We start from the raw sequence: 15,297 nt of genomic DNA, 5'->3' as shown, positions 1-15,297 counted from the left end.
TCTGCCACCTGAGCTACAGCCACCCATTCTTTAACACCACTCCACGCAAGTGTTCAGATGCTGAACTAATAAAGGTTATCTTATCTTATCTTATTATCTTATCTTCCCATTTAAGCTGGAATGAAGCATGTGTCCTGTTGGTTCAATGACTGCTCATAGGCTCTGATACGAAAACAGAGGATCTACCACTAATCACATCACACTCATAAAAAGCACGACTACAATTTCATAGTTTTTATTATGTTTTTACTGATTAAACATTAAAAGTAAATAAAAAAAATCCCAAAACAGATTCCCACTGATGTCAACATCTCCCATTGTTACTACTTAAATGTTTAGCAGAGTAAATTTTGATGGAATCAACACAGACAATTAAAAAGAAATGTGAAAATGTCATATTTGACTTCTTTTCTCATCAGCACATGAGCATTTATTTCATAAATCTCATTTATATTAGGTTATATTTGATCCTGTATTACTGAAAACTATGACTTAAGTGGAAGTTAATGAAAACTGATGATATTACTCTTAATTTACTGAGGCTCTTCCATAACTCACATAATGTTATTAATCTGTTGCAGATCTTATTACTGCCTCATGAATCAGATTTTAACAGGATGTGTTCAGTTTAACTCTCTCACCACTATAAAGGCTGAAGATTTCAAATTATAATATAACAATTATAATAATGTTTTAATTTTATAAAACACATTTTAAATATAAACGCTTTTATGATTTCACCATAACAAAGTTCACTTCCTGCATGAAGGTGATCACAGCTCCATGAACTATTCCCACAAACATCACTGAGCCTCAGACTTTCTTTAACAGGCCTGTCAGACCACAATGATCCAGCTGTTTGTGTTCATGTGGCGCATTTATACGTTTCATTTCAAATCTACTTCACATTTTATTATCTGATATCTGCGACACACGGAGACTTCCTGTGAAACAGAAAGTAACCTTTGTGCGTGGGCGTGTTTGGAGCTGCAGTGTCCAGCTGTGGGTTCGTTGGGTCAGCAGAGGATTTAACGGGACTTTGTGTCGGTTTGAGTTGTTTTTTAAAGGAGGATGAAGACGCTGGTGGTGTTCCTGCTCCTCATGAACGGTAAGAAAGTCTCTGTTTAACCTGCAGCAGCTCCGCAGACAGTCCTCTGTGACCGGAAGTGTTACACTCAGGCGCAGCTCGCGCCTCTGACGTCATGGAAATTCACACAGTGTTGGAAATACAGATTTAATGATGAGGCTTTAATAGTAAAAGTATGAGGGAAGGTTAGAAACAGACCAGACTAACAGACTGTGGACTTTGTAGTCACAGATTGGTATGGCAGAGCTAGCTAACCATGCTAACGTAGCCTCGTGTCTGCGCTGTTTCCGGTCTGAGCCGAGCTCATTCAGCCCTCTGAGCTCTGTTTCTCCGCAGTAAACACAGCACAGGTGCACCTGATCAACGGTGACAACAAACCGGAAATAAACACGGTGATATTTGGAAATGTAAATCTGTCTGTAAGCTCCAGCTGAACAGAAATGTCAAATACAACTTAGTAAACCAGGTGAACAATTAAATAAAAACACTTAAAGGCATAAATATGAAAGAAAGCAAATAATAATTAAAGCTGCAAGCAGCGTTATGAGGGCCCTCGCACCCCCGGCACGTCGAGCCACTGCCAACACCTCAAACCAGCACGTCCGATCTGATGTCACATTGATGGAATTCATGCATTTAACCACCAGCTAACATTTCAACTCATTCATTCATGATTAGTTAGTCGTTCCACTAGGTGGCGCTCTAACCATTATGTACAAATGGCATAACAAACATTTCCGAGCTCGAGTCTCATCACGCCTATGAGCTTTGGGAGAGATTGGACATTGTGTTTTTGAGTGACAGCAGATTACTGCTTTTTGGCGAGTGATTGAAACTCAACGTGCCGCCATGACCACCCCGTTTCCCTGAATGTAAAAAGCTTCGCAATTTAACATCACAAAGGTCTTTAGATTCCACACACTGAAGAATGCTTCAATATGATGAAATCCCTTGGAGGAGTTCGTCAAAGAACGGTGCCTGAAAAGAGGGGAAAATGTTGCCAAAATTGCACATTAATTTTAAAATGGCTGACTTCCTGTTGGATTTGGGATATTGCTCCAAGAGACTTTTTTGTACATCTTGATATCTCCTATAAGCTTACCAGGTTTCAGACTCATACATAAAACACAGAGCAGGGGCTGTGGTTTTGAAATTTTGTAGGGGGCGCTGTGGAGCCATTTTGCGCTATTCAATGAAAATGATCACATAACAACAAAGCCTTCATAGATTTGGAGGAGTGTGCTTAATTTCAAGCCTCTATAAACTTTCCAAGCCCCTCAAAAGCCACTTCATCTTTCATGGTGAACCGCGTTGCCACCAGGGTGCGCCGTTCAGTTTAAAGTCACAATTTTTGCACTGAAGCATCACGAGGGACTGATGGTGATATTCACCGCTTTTGAGGTGGCCACGATGAACCTGTGAAAATCAGTACAACAAAATTAAAGCCATGACATTTCCTGTTGCCACTAGGTGGCGCTGTCCGTATTTCCGACAATGGGCACATCAATCTGTTCAGGGCGGGTCTGACATCATGCCTGTAAAGTCTGGTACTGATCAGACTGGATTTCATTGAGTTATACTAATTTGTTTCTTCATGGCGTGACATCAAAGTTCGCCATGCTGCTGGGGTCACACCCTTATGCGAAAAGTCACAGTTTTCACTGTAACCCAAGACCAACTCCTTAAGGCTTTCCTGGAGAAATTTGAGGCTGCAGATGTCACCCATCACTATACTGTACCCCAAAGTGTAAAACATGACATTTCCTGTTCCCACTAGGTGGCGCTGTCCTTGATGTCAAATATGGCAGTTGAAATATGTTCAGGGGTGGAGCCTTATCATATGTGTTCACTTTGGTCAAGGTCAGAAAATGTATGACAAAATGAGAGGCAATAAGATTTTCATGGCGAGTCATCGAAATTCGCCATGGCGCCACGGTCTCATAGTATTGTGAAAACTCAAAAGCTCCGCAATTTAACATGGCACAAGGGTGTAGTTGACACTGTCCAAATTTGAAGTTTATAGGACCAAATCCCAAGGAGGAGTTCGTTAAAGTACAAGGCATGGAAACTGTAAAATCAGAGCCAAAATGTCACCTTCAATCCAAAATGGCGGACTTCCTGTTGGGTTTAGGACATTGCCATAATAGACTTTTTGTTCGACTCTGAACGTTATATAGGTGTACCGACTTTCAAACTGTAGGCCATACCCATACCGGGGGCTCGCGCTTTTTCATTTTTCTAGGTGGCGCTACTGAGCTAATTTTCCCTGGTCCATGTCTGATAACATTAAAATACGTAAATTTTCACCAGACCTGACGCGTGTGCAAAATTTCATGAGTTTTCGAGCATGTTTAGGCCCTCAAAAGGCCGATTCATTTGCCGGAATAATAATAATAATAATAATAAGCTGCAAGCAGCGTTATGAGGGCCCTCGCACCCCCGGCGTCGAGCACGCCCAAACACCTAAAACCAGCACCTCCGATCTGATGTCACATTGATGGAATTCATGCATTTAACCACCAGCTATCATTTCATCTCATTCAATAATGGTTAAAGTCCTCCCACTAGGTGGCGCTCTAACCATTATGTACAAATGGCATAACAAACATTTCCGAGCTCGAGTCTCATCACGCCTATGAGCTTTGGGAGAGATTGGACATTGTGTTTTTGAGTGACAGCAGATTACTGCTTTTTGGCGAGTGATTGAAACTCTACGTGCCGCCATGACCACCCCGTTTCCCTGAACGTAAAAAGCTTCGCAATTTAACATCACAAAGGTCTTTAGATTCCACACACTGGAGATTGGTTCAATATGATGAAATCCCTTGGAGGAGTTCGTCAAAGAACGGTGCCTGAAAAGAGGGGAAAATGTTGCCAAAATTGCACATTAATTTTAAAATGGCTGACTTCCTGTTGGATTTGGGATATTGCTCCAAGAGACTTTTTTGTACATCTTGATATCTCCTATAAGCTTACCAGGTTTCAGACTCATACATAAAACACAGAGCAGGGGCTGATGTTTTGAAATTTGTAGGGGGCGCTGTGGAGCCATTTTGCGCTATTCAATGAAAATGATCACATGACAACAAAGCCTTCATCCATTTGGAGGTGTGTGCCAAATTTCAAGCCTCTATAAACTTTCCAAGCCCCTCAAAAGCCACTTCATCTTTCATGGTGAACCGCGTTGCCACCAGGGTGCGCCGTTCAGTTTAAAGTCACAATTTTCGCACTGAAGCATCACGAGGGACTGATGGTGATATTCACCGCTTTTGAGGTGGCCACGATGAACCTGTGAAAATCAGTACAACAAAATTAAAGCCATGACATTTCCTGTTGCCACTAGGTGGCGCTGTCCGTATTTCCGACAATGGGCACATCAATCTGTTCAGGGCGGGTCTGACATCATGCCTGTAAAGTCTGGTACTGATCAGACTGGATTTCATTGAGTTATACTAATTTGTTTCTTCATGGCGTGACATCAAAGTTCGCCATGCTGCTGGGGTCACACCCTTTTGCGAAAAGTCACAGTTTTCACTGTAACCCAAGACCAACTCCTTAAGGCTTTTCTGGAGAAATTTGAGGCTGCAGATGTCACCCATCACAATACTGTACCCCAAAGTGTAAAACATGACATTTCCTGTTCCCACTAGGTGGCGCTGTCCTTGATGTCAAATATGGCAGTTGAAATATGTTCAGGGGTGGAGCCTTATCATATGTGTTCACTTTGGTCAAGGTCAGAAAATGTATGACAAAATGAGAGGCAATAAGATTTTCATGGCGAGTCATCGAAATTCGCCATGGCGCCACGGCCTCATAGTATTGTGAAAACTCAAAAGCTCCGCAATTTAACATGGCACAAGGGTGTAGTTGACACTGTCCAAATTTGAAGTTTATAGGACCAAATCCCAAGGAGGAGTTCGTTAAAGTACAAGGCATGGAAACGTTAAAATCAGAGCCAAAATGTCACATTCAATCCAAATGGCGGACTTTCCTGTGGGTTTGCGTCAATGGGCCCCGAGACTTTTTTGTTCGTCTGCATGATACACATGTGTGCCAAATTTCATACATGTAAGCTCAATACATGGGGTCGTAGGGCTGCCATTTACAAGCTAGGTGGCACTAGAGCCATTTCCCCAATGTCTCAGTGTACATTAAAAACAAATTTTTCAACCAGACATGGCAGGTGTGCAAATTCATGAGTTTTTGAGCATGTTTAGGCCCTCAAAAGGCCTGTATGTGGGGTAATAATAATAATAAGAATAATAATAATAAACAGGGATTACAAGCTCGGCCGAATTAAAGCAAGCAGCGTTATGAGGGCCCTCGCACCGCCCAGCGCGGTCGAGCCAAGCGCCAACACTAAAACCAGCACCGTCCGATCTGATGTCACATTGATGGAATTCATGCATTTAACCACCAGCTAACATTTCAACTCATTCATTCATGATTAGTTAGTCATTCCACTAGGTGGCGCTCTAACCATTATGTACAAATGGCATAACAAACATTTCCGAGCTCGAGTCTCATCACGCCTATGAGCTTTGGGAGAGATTGGACATTGTGTTTTTGAGTGACAGCAGATTACTGCTTTTTGGCGAGTGATTGAAACTCTACGTGCCGCCATGACCACCCCGTTTCCCTGAATGTAAAAAGCTTCGCAATTTAACATCACAAAGGTCTTTAGATTCCACACACTGGAGAATGGTTCAATATGATGAAATCCCTTGGAGGAGTACGTCAAAGAACGGTGCCTGAAAAGAGGGGAAAATGTTGCCAAAATTGCACATTAATTTTAAAATGGCTGACTTCCTGTTGGATTTGGGATATTGCTCCAAGAGACTTTTTTGTACATCTTGATATCTCCTATAAGCTTACCAGGTTTCAGACTCATACATAAAACACAGAGCTGGGGCTGTGGTTTTGAAATTTTGTAGGGGGCGCTGTGGAGCCATTTTGGGATATTCAATGAAAATGATCACATGACAACAAAGCCTTCATCCATTTGGAGGTGTGTGCTAAATTTAAAGCCTCTATAAACTTTCCAAGCCCCTCAAAAGCCACTTCATCTTTCATGGTGAACCGCGTTGCCACCAGGGTGCGCCGTTCAGTTTAAAGTCACAATTTTTGCACTGAAGCATCACGAGGGACTGATGGTGATATTCACCGCTTTTGAGGTGGCCACGATGAACCTGTGAAAATCAGTACAACAAAATTAAAGCCATGACATTTCCTGTTGCCACTAGGTGGCGCTGTCCGTATTTCCGACAATGGGCACATCAATCTGTTCAGGGCGGGTCTGACATCATGCCTGTAAAGTCTGGTACTGATCAGACTGGATTTCATTGAGTTATACTAATTTGTTTCTTCATGGCGTGACATCAAAGTTCGCCATGCTGCTGGGGTCACACCCTTTTGCGAAAAGTCACAGTTTTCACTGTAACCCAAGACCAACTCCTTAAGGCTTTCCTGGAGAAATTTGAGGCTGCAGATGTCACCCATCACTATACTGTACCCCAAAGTGTAAAACATGACATTTCCTGTTCCCACTAGGTGGCGCTGTCCTTGATGTCAAATATGGCAGTTGAAATATGTTCAGGGGTGGAGCCTTATCATATGTGTTCACTTTGGTCAAGGTCAGAAAATGTATGACAAAATGAGAGGCAATAAGATTTTCATGGCGAGTCATCGAAATTCGCCATGGCGCCACGGCCTCATAGTATTGTGAAAACTCAAAAGCTCCGCAATTTAACATGGCACAAGGGTGTAGTTGACACTGTCCAAATTTGAAGTTTATAGAACCAAATCCCAAGGAGGAGTTCGTTAAAGTACAAGGCATGGAAATGGCAAAATTAGAGCCAAAATGTCACTTTCAATCCAAAATGGCGGACTTCCTGTTGGGTTTGCGTCAATGGGCCAACAGACTTTTTTGTTCGTCTTGGCATGATACACTTGTGTGCCAAATTTCATACATGTAGCTCAAACCATGTGGTCGTAGGGCTGCATTTAACAAGGCATAGGTGGCGCTCTAGAGCCATTTCCCAGTGCTCATATGTAAAACCATTAAAATACAAAATTTTTCACCAGACCTGGCATGTGTGCAAAATTTCATGAGTTTTTGAGCATGTTTAGGCCCTCAAAAAGGCCCTTGTTTGGGGTGAATAATAATAATAATAATTAAAGCTGCAAGCAGCGTTATGAGGGCCCTCGCACCCCATCGCGTCGAGCCACGCCCAACACTAAAACCAGCACGTCCATCTGATGTCACATTGATGGAATTCATGCATTTAACCACCAGCTAACATTTCAACTGCATTCATTCATGATTGTTAGTCATTCCACTAGGTGGCGCTCTAACCATTATGTACAAATGGCAAACAAACATTCCGAGCTCGAGTCTCATCACACCTGATGACGTTTGGGATGAGATTGGACATTGTGTTTTTGAGTGACAGCAGATAAAGAAGAGAATAATAATATAACAAATGGGATGGATTTATAGCGGCTTTTCTTCAAAAGGCGACCACCAGAAAACGCTGTTAACAATACTCACTGTCCATTGCACACTCTCCGACGCGAAATTCAAACAACTGGTGGAGGCAAGGTAAAGCAGTTGTACCACAGCTGGCCTGGGGGCAGACGACAGAAGCGAGGCTGCCAATACGCGCCATCGGCCCCTCGGGCAACACCAGTAGGCGAAGTAGGGTAAGAGTGGGTCTATGCCAAGGGACAAACGACAGGACAGAGAGCCCAGGGATCGAACCGGCGACCTTCCGGTTTACAGAAGCGTTCCAACCGCCCCTGAGCCAAACGGGCGCCGACAGATTACTAGCTTTTTGCGAGTCGTTAAACTCTAAGTGCCGCCATAACCACCCCGTTTCCCTGAGGACAAAAAGCTTCGCAATTTAACATCACAAAGGTCGTAGATTCCACAAAACTGAGATGTCAATCTGATGAAATCCCTTGGAGGAGTTCGTCAAAGAACGGTGCCTGAAAAGAGGGGAAAATGTTGCCAAAATTGCACATTAATTTTAAAATGGCTGACTTCCTGTTGGATTTGGGATATTGCTCCAAGAGACTTTTTTGTACATCTTGATATCTCCTATAAGCTTACCAGGTTTCAGACTCATACATAAAACACAGAGCTGGGGCTGTGGTTTTGAAATTTTGTAGGGGGCGCTGTGGAGCCATTTTGCGCTATTCAATGAAAATGATCACATGACAACAAAGCCTTCATCCATTGGAGGTGTGTGCCAAATTTCAAGCCTCTATAAACTTTCCAAGCCCCTCAAAAGCCACTTCATCTTTCATGGTGAACCGCGTTGCCACCAGGGTGCGCCGTTCAGTTTAAAGTCACAATTTTTGCACTGAAGCATCACGAGGGACTGATGGTGATATTCACCGCTTTTGAGGTGGCCACGATGAACCTGTGAAAATCAGTACAACAAAATTAAAGCCATGACATTTCCTGTTGCCACTAGGTGGCGCTGTCCGTATTTCCGACAATGGGCACATCAATCTGTTCAGGGCGGGTCTGACATCATGCCTGTAAAGTCTGGTACTGATCAGACTGGATTTCATTGAGTTATACTAATTTGTTTCTTCATGGCGTGACATCAAAGTTCGCCATGCTGCTGGGGTCACACCCTTTCGCGAAAAGTCACAGTTTTCACTGTAACCCAAGACCAACTCCTTAAGGCTTTCCTGGAGAAATTTGAGGCTGCAGATGTCACCCATCACTATACTGTACCCCAAAGTGTAAAACATGACATTTCCTGTTCCCACTAGGTGGCGCTGTCCTTGATGTCAAATATGGCAGTTGAAATATGTTCAGGGGTGGAGCCTTATCATATGTGTTCACTTTGGTCAAGGTCAGAAAATGTATGACAAAATGAGAGGCAATAAGATTTTCATGGCGAGTCATCGAAATTCGCCATGGCGCCACGGCCTCATAGTATTGTGAAAACTCAAAAGCTCCGCAATTTAACATGGCACAAGGGTGTAGTTGACACTGTCCAAATTTGAAGTTTATAGGACCAAATCCCAAGGAGGAGTTCGTTAAAGTACAAGGCATGGAAACGGTAAAATCAGAGCCAAAATGTCACCTTCAATCCAAAATGGCGGACTTCCTGTTGGGTTTAGGACATTGCCATAATAGACTTTTTTGTTCGACTCTGAACGTTATATAGGTGTACCGACTTTCAAACTTGTAGGCCATACCCATACCGGGGGCTCGCGTTTTTCATTTTTCTAGGTGGCGCTACTGAGCTAATTTTCCCTGGCCATGTCTGAGAACATTAAAATACGTAAATTTTCACCAGACCTGACGCGTGTGCAAAATTTCATGAGTTTTCGAGCATGTTTAGGCCCTCAAAAGGCCGATTCATTTGCCGGAATAATAATAATAATAATAATAATAATAATAAACAGAGCAATTACAATAGGGCCTTCGCACTGTCAGTGCTCGGGCCCTAATTAAAGCTGCAAGCAGCGTTATGAGGGCCCTCGCACCCCCGGCGCGTCGAGCCACGCCCAACACCTAAAACCAGCACCTCCGATCTGATGTCACATTGATGGAATTCATGCATTTAACCACCAGCTAACATTTCAACTCATTCATTCATGATTAGTTAGTCGTTCCACTAGGTGGCGCTCTAACCATTATGTACAAATGGCATAACAAACATTTCCGAGCTCGAGTCTCATCACGCCTATGAGCTTTGGGAGAGATTGGACATTGTGTTTTTGAGTGACAGCAGATTACTGCTTTTTGGCGAGTGATTGAAACTCTACGTGCCGCCATGACCACCCCGTTTCCCTGAACGTAAAAAGCTTCGCAATTTAACATCACAAAGGTCTTTAGATTCCACACACTGGAGATTGGTTCAATCTGATGAAATCCCTTGGAGGAGTTCGTCAAAGAACGGTGCCTGAAAAGAGGGGAAAATGTTGCCAAAATTGCACATTAATTTTAAAATGGCTGACTTCCTGTTGGATTTGGGATATTGCTCCAAGAGACTTTTTTGTACATCTTGATATCTCCTATAAGCTTACCAGGTTTCAGACTCATACATAAAACACAGAGCAGGGGCTGTGGTTTTGAAATTTTGTAGGGGGCGCTGTGGAGCCATTTTGCGCTATTCAATGAAAATGATCACATGACAACAAAGCCTTCATCCATTTGGAGGTGTGTGCCAAATTTCAAGCCTCTATAAACTTTCCAAGCCCCTCAAAAGCCACTTCATCTTTCATGGTGAACCGCGTTGCCACCAGGGTGCGCCGTTCAGTTTAAAGTCACAATTTTTGCACTGAAGCATCACGAGGGACTGATGGTGATATTCACCGCTTTTGAGGTGGCCACGATGAACCTGTGAAAATCAGTACAACAAAATTAAAGCCATGACATTTCCTGTTGCCACTAGGTGGCGCTGTCCGTATTTCCGACAATGGGCACATCAATCTGTTCAGGGCGGGTCTGACATCATGCCTGTAAAGTCTGGTACTGATCAGACTGGATTTCATTGAGTTATACTAATTTGTTTCTTCATGGCGTGACATCAAAGTTCGCCATGCTGCTGGGGTCACACCCTTTTGCGAAAAGTCACAGTTTTCACTGTAACCCAAGACCAACTCCTTAAGGCTTTCCTGGAGAAATTTGAGGCTGCAGATGTCACCCATCACTATACTGTACCCCAAAGTGTAAAACATGACATTTCCTGTTCCCACTAGGTGGCGCTGTCCTTGATGTCAAATATGGCAGTTGAAATATGTTCAGGGGTGGAGCCTTATCATATGTGTTCACTTTGGTCAAGGTCAGAAAATGTATGACAAAATGAGAGGCAATAAGATTTTCATGGCGAGTCATCGAAATTCGCCATGGCGCCACGGCCTCATAGTATTGTGAAAACTCAAAAGCTCCGCAATTTAACATGGCACAAGGGTGTAGTTGACACTGTCCAAATTTGAAGTTTATAGGACCAAATCCCAAGGAGGAGTTCGTTAAAGTACAAGGCATGGAAACGGTAAAATCAGAGCCAAAATGTCACCTTCAATCCAAAATGGCGGACTTCCTGTTGGTTTGACATGTGCCAAGACTTTTTTGTTCGCTCTGACGATACACGTGTGTCCAATTTCATACTGTAGCTCAAACCCATACGGGGGCGTCGCTTTCAAGGCATAGGTGGCGCTACTGAGCCATTTCCCTGCTCATTGTCTAAACCATTAAAATACAAAATTTTTCACCAGACCTGGACGCGTGTGCAAATTTCATGAGTTTTTGAGCATGTTTAGGCCCTCAAACGGCCCTTCTTTGGCGATAAGAATAATAATATAATAAATAACAGGATACATAGGCTTCGCACTTAGCTGCCCTAATTAAAGCTGCAAGCAGCGTTATGAGGGCCCCGCACCCCCGGCGCGTCGAGCCACGCCCACACATAAACCAGCACCTCCGATCTGATGTCACATTGTGGAATTCATGCATTTAACCACCAGCTAAACAATTGTCCACATCATGAGTAGTCATTCCACTAGGTGGCGCTCTAACCATTATGTACAAATGGCATAACAAACACTTCCGAGCTCGAGTCTCATCACACCTGAGACGTTTGGGAGAGATTGGACATTGTGTTTTTGAGTGACAGCAGATTACTGCTTTTTGGCGAGTGATTGAAACTCTACGTGCCGCCATGACCACCCCGTTTCCCTGAACGTAAAAAGCTTCGCAATTTAACATCACAAAGGTCTTTAGATTCCACACACAGGAGATTGCATCAATCTGATGAAATCCCTTGGAGGAGTTCGTCAAAGAACGGTGCCTGAAAAGAGGGGAAAATGTTGCCAAAATTACACATTAATTTTAAAATGGCTGACTTCCTGTTGGATTTGGGATATTGCTCCAAGAGACTTTTTTGTACATCTTGATATCTCCTATAAGCTTACCAGGTTTCAGACTCATACATAAAACACAGAGCTGGGGCTGTGGTTTTGAAATTTTGTAGGGGGCGCTGTGGAGCCATTTTGGGATATTCAATGAAAATGATCACATGACAACAAAGCCTTCATCCATTTGGAGGTGTGTGCTAAATTTCAAGCCTCTATAAACTTTCCAAGCCCCTCAAAAGCCACTTCATCTTTCATGGTGAACCGCGTTGCCACCAGGGTGCGCCGTTCAGTTTAAAGTCACAATTTTTGCACTGAAGCATCACGAGGGACTGATGGTGATATTCACCGCTTTTGAGGTGGCCACGATGAACCTGTGAAAATCAGTACAACAAAATTAAAGCCATGACATTTCCTGTTGCCACTAGGTGGCGCTGTCCGTATTTCCGACAATGGGCACATCAATCTGTTCAGGGCGGGTCTGACATCATGCCTGTAAAGTCTGGTACTGATCAGACTGGATTTCATTGAGTTATACTAATTTGTTTCTTCATGGCGTGACATCAAAGTTCGCCATGCTGCTGGGGTCACACCCTTTTGCGAAAAGTCACAGTTTTCACTGTAACCCAAGACCAACTCCTTAAGGCTTTCCTGGAGAAATTTGAGGCTGCAGATGTCACCCATCACTATACTGTACCCCAAAGTGTAAAACATGACATTTCCTGTTCCCACTAGGTGGCGCTGTCCTTGATGTCAAATATGGCAGTTGAAATATGTTCAGGGGTGGAGCCTTATCATATGTGTTCACTTTGGTCAAGGTCAGAAAATGTATGACAAAATGAGAGGCAATAAGATTTTCATGGCGAGTCATCGAAATTCGCCATGGCGCCACGGCCTCATAGTATTGTGAAAACTCAAAAGCTCCGCAATTTAACATGGCACAAGGGTGTAGTTGACACTGTCCAAATTTGAAGTTTATAGGACCAAATCCCAAGGAGGAGTTCGTTAAAGTACAAGGCATGGAAACGGTAAAATCAGAGCCAAAATGTCACCTTCAATCCAAAATGGCGGACTTCCTGTTGGGTTTAGGACATTGCCATAATAGACTTTTCTGTTCGACTCTGAACGTTATATAGGTGTACCGACTTTCAAACATTGTAGGCCATACCCATAACGGGGGCTCGCGCTGTTTTGTCATTGTTTTCTAGGTGGCGCTACTGACGCCTAATTTTCCCTAGGCCATGTCGCGGAGGGGACATTAAATACGTAAATTTCAGCCAGACCTGACGCGTGTGCAAAATTTCCATGAGTTTTCGAGCATGTTTAGGCCCTCAAAGGCACATTCCCCAAGTGCCGAAATAATATAATAATAATTAAAGCTGCAAGCAGCGTTCATGAGGGCCCTCGCACCCCCGGCGCGTGCGAGCCACGCCCAACACCTAAAACCAGCACCTCCGATCTGATGTCACATTGTATGGAATTCATGCATTTAACCACACGCACCACACAACATTCATCTATTCATCATGATGTAGTTGTCCCACTAGGTGGCCGCTAACCATTATGTACAAATGGCAAACAAACATTTCCGAGCTCGAGTCCTCATCACGCCTATGAGCTTGGGGAGATTGCACATTGTTGTTTTGAGTGACAGGAGATTACGCTTTTTGGCGAGTGATTGAAACTCTACGTGCCGCCATGACCACCCCGTTTCCCTGAATGTAAAAAGCTTCGCAATTTAACATCACAAAGGTCTTTAGATTCCACACACAGGAGATTGCATCAATCTGATGAAATCCCTTGGAGGAGTTCGTCAAAGAACGGTGCCTGAAAAGAGGGGAAAATGTTGCCAAAATTGCACATTAATTTTAAAATGGCTGACTTCCTGTTGGATTTGGGATATTGCTCCAAGAGACTTTTTTGTACATCTTGATATCTCCTATAAGCTTACCAGGTTTCAGACTCATACATAAAACACAGAGCAGGGGCTGTGGTTTTGAAATTTTGTAGGGGGCGCTGTGGAGCCATTTTGCGCTATTCAATGAAAATGATCACATGACAACAAAGCCTTCATCACATTGGAGGTGTGTGCCAAATTTCAAGCCTCTATAAACTTTCCAAGCCCCTCAAAAGCCACTTCATCTTTCATGGTGAACAGCGTTGCCACCAGGGTGCGCCGTTCAGTTTAAAGTCACAATTTTTGCACTGAAGCATCACGAGGGACTGATGGTGATATTCACCGCTTTTGAGGTGGCCACGATGAACCTGTGAAAATCAGTACAACAAAATTAAAGCCATGACATTTCCTGTTCCCACTAGGTGGCGCTGTCCGTATTTCCGACAATGGGCACATCAATCTGTTCAGGGCGGGTCTGACATCAAGACTGTAAAGTCTGGTACTGATCAGACTGGATTTCATTGAGTTATACTAATTTGTTTCTTCATGGCGTGACATCAAAGTTCGCCATGCTGCTGGGGTCACACCCTTTTGCGAAAAGTCACAGTTTTCACTGTAACCCAAGACCAACTCCTTAAGGCTTTCCTGGAGAAATTTGAGGCTGCAGATGTCACCCATCACTATACTGTACCCCAAAGTGTAAAACATGACATTTCCTGTTCCCACTAGGTGGCGCTGTCCTTGATGTCAAATATGGCAGTTGAAATATGTTCAGGGGTGGAGCCTTATCATATGTGTTCACTTTGGTCAAGGTCAGAAAATGTATGACAAAATGAGAGGCAATAAGATTTTCATGGCGAGTCATCGAAATTCGCCATGGCGCCACGGCCTCATAGTATTGTGAAAACTCAAAAGCTCCGCAATTTAACATGGCACAAGGGTGTAGTTGACACTGTCCAAATTTGAAGTTTATAGGACCAAATCCCAAGGAGGAGTTCGTTAAAGTACAAGGCATGGAAACGGTAAAATCAGAGCCAAAATGTCACCTTCAATCCAAAATGGCGGACTTCCTGTTGGGTTTAGGACATTGCCATAATAGACTTTTTTGTTCGACTCTGAACGTTATATAGGTGTACCGACTTTCAAACTTGTAGGCCATACCCATACCGGGGGCTCGCGTTTTTCATTTTTCTAGGTGGCGCTACTGAGCTAATTTTCCCTGGCCATGTCTGAGAACATTAAAATACGTAAATTTTCACCAGACCTGACGCGTGTGCAAAATTTCATGAGTTTCGAAGCATGTTAGGCCCTCAAAAGCGCGATTCATTTGCCCGGAATATAATATAATAATAATAATAATAATAATAATAAGAATAATAATAATAAAATAAACAGAGCAATTACAATAGGGCCTTCGCACATCAGTGCGCCGGGC

At 43.4% G+C, this 15,297-nt stretch overlaps 1 long non-coding RNA gene across 1 annotated transcript; it reads left to right on the top strand.

Annotated features, from left to right (window-relative positions):
* Positions 1-599: 599 nt before the first annotated feature.
* Positions 600-3,948, top strand: LOC120730780. Its single transcript, XR_005695197.1, has 2 exons — positions 600-1,781; positions 3,656-3,948. It is a non-coding gene; the product is annotated as an uncharacterized LOC120730780 (long non-coding RNA).
* The last annotated feature ends 11,349 nt before the right edge of the window (positions 3,949-15,297 follow it).

The sequence above is a fragment of the Simochromis diagramma genome, unplaced genomic scaffold, assembly GCF_900408965.1.
Source record: "Simochromis diagramma unplaced genomic scaffold, fSimDia1.1 OVJJ01000446.1, whole genome shotgun sequence".
In the NCBI taxonomy this organism is placed as follows: Eukaryota; Metazoa; Chordata; class Actinopteri; order Cichliformes; family Cichlidae; genus Simochromis; species Simochromis diagramma.
Note: the sequence above shows the minus strand (reverse complement) of the source record. Positions and strands in the feature narration are given on the sequence as shown.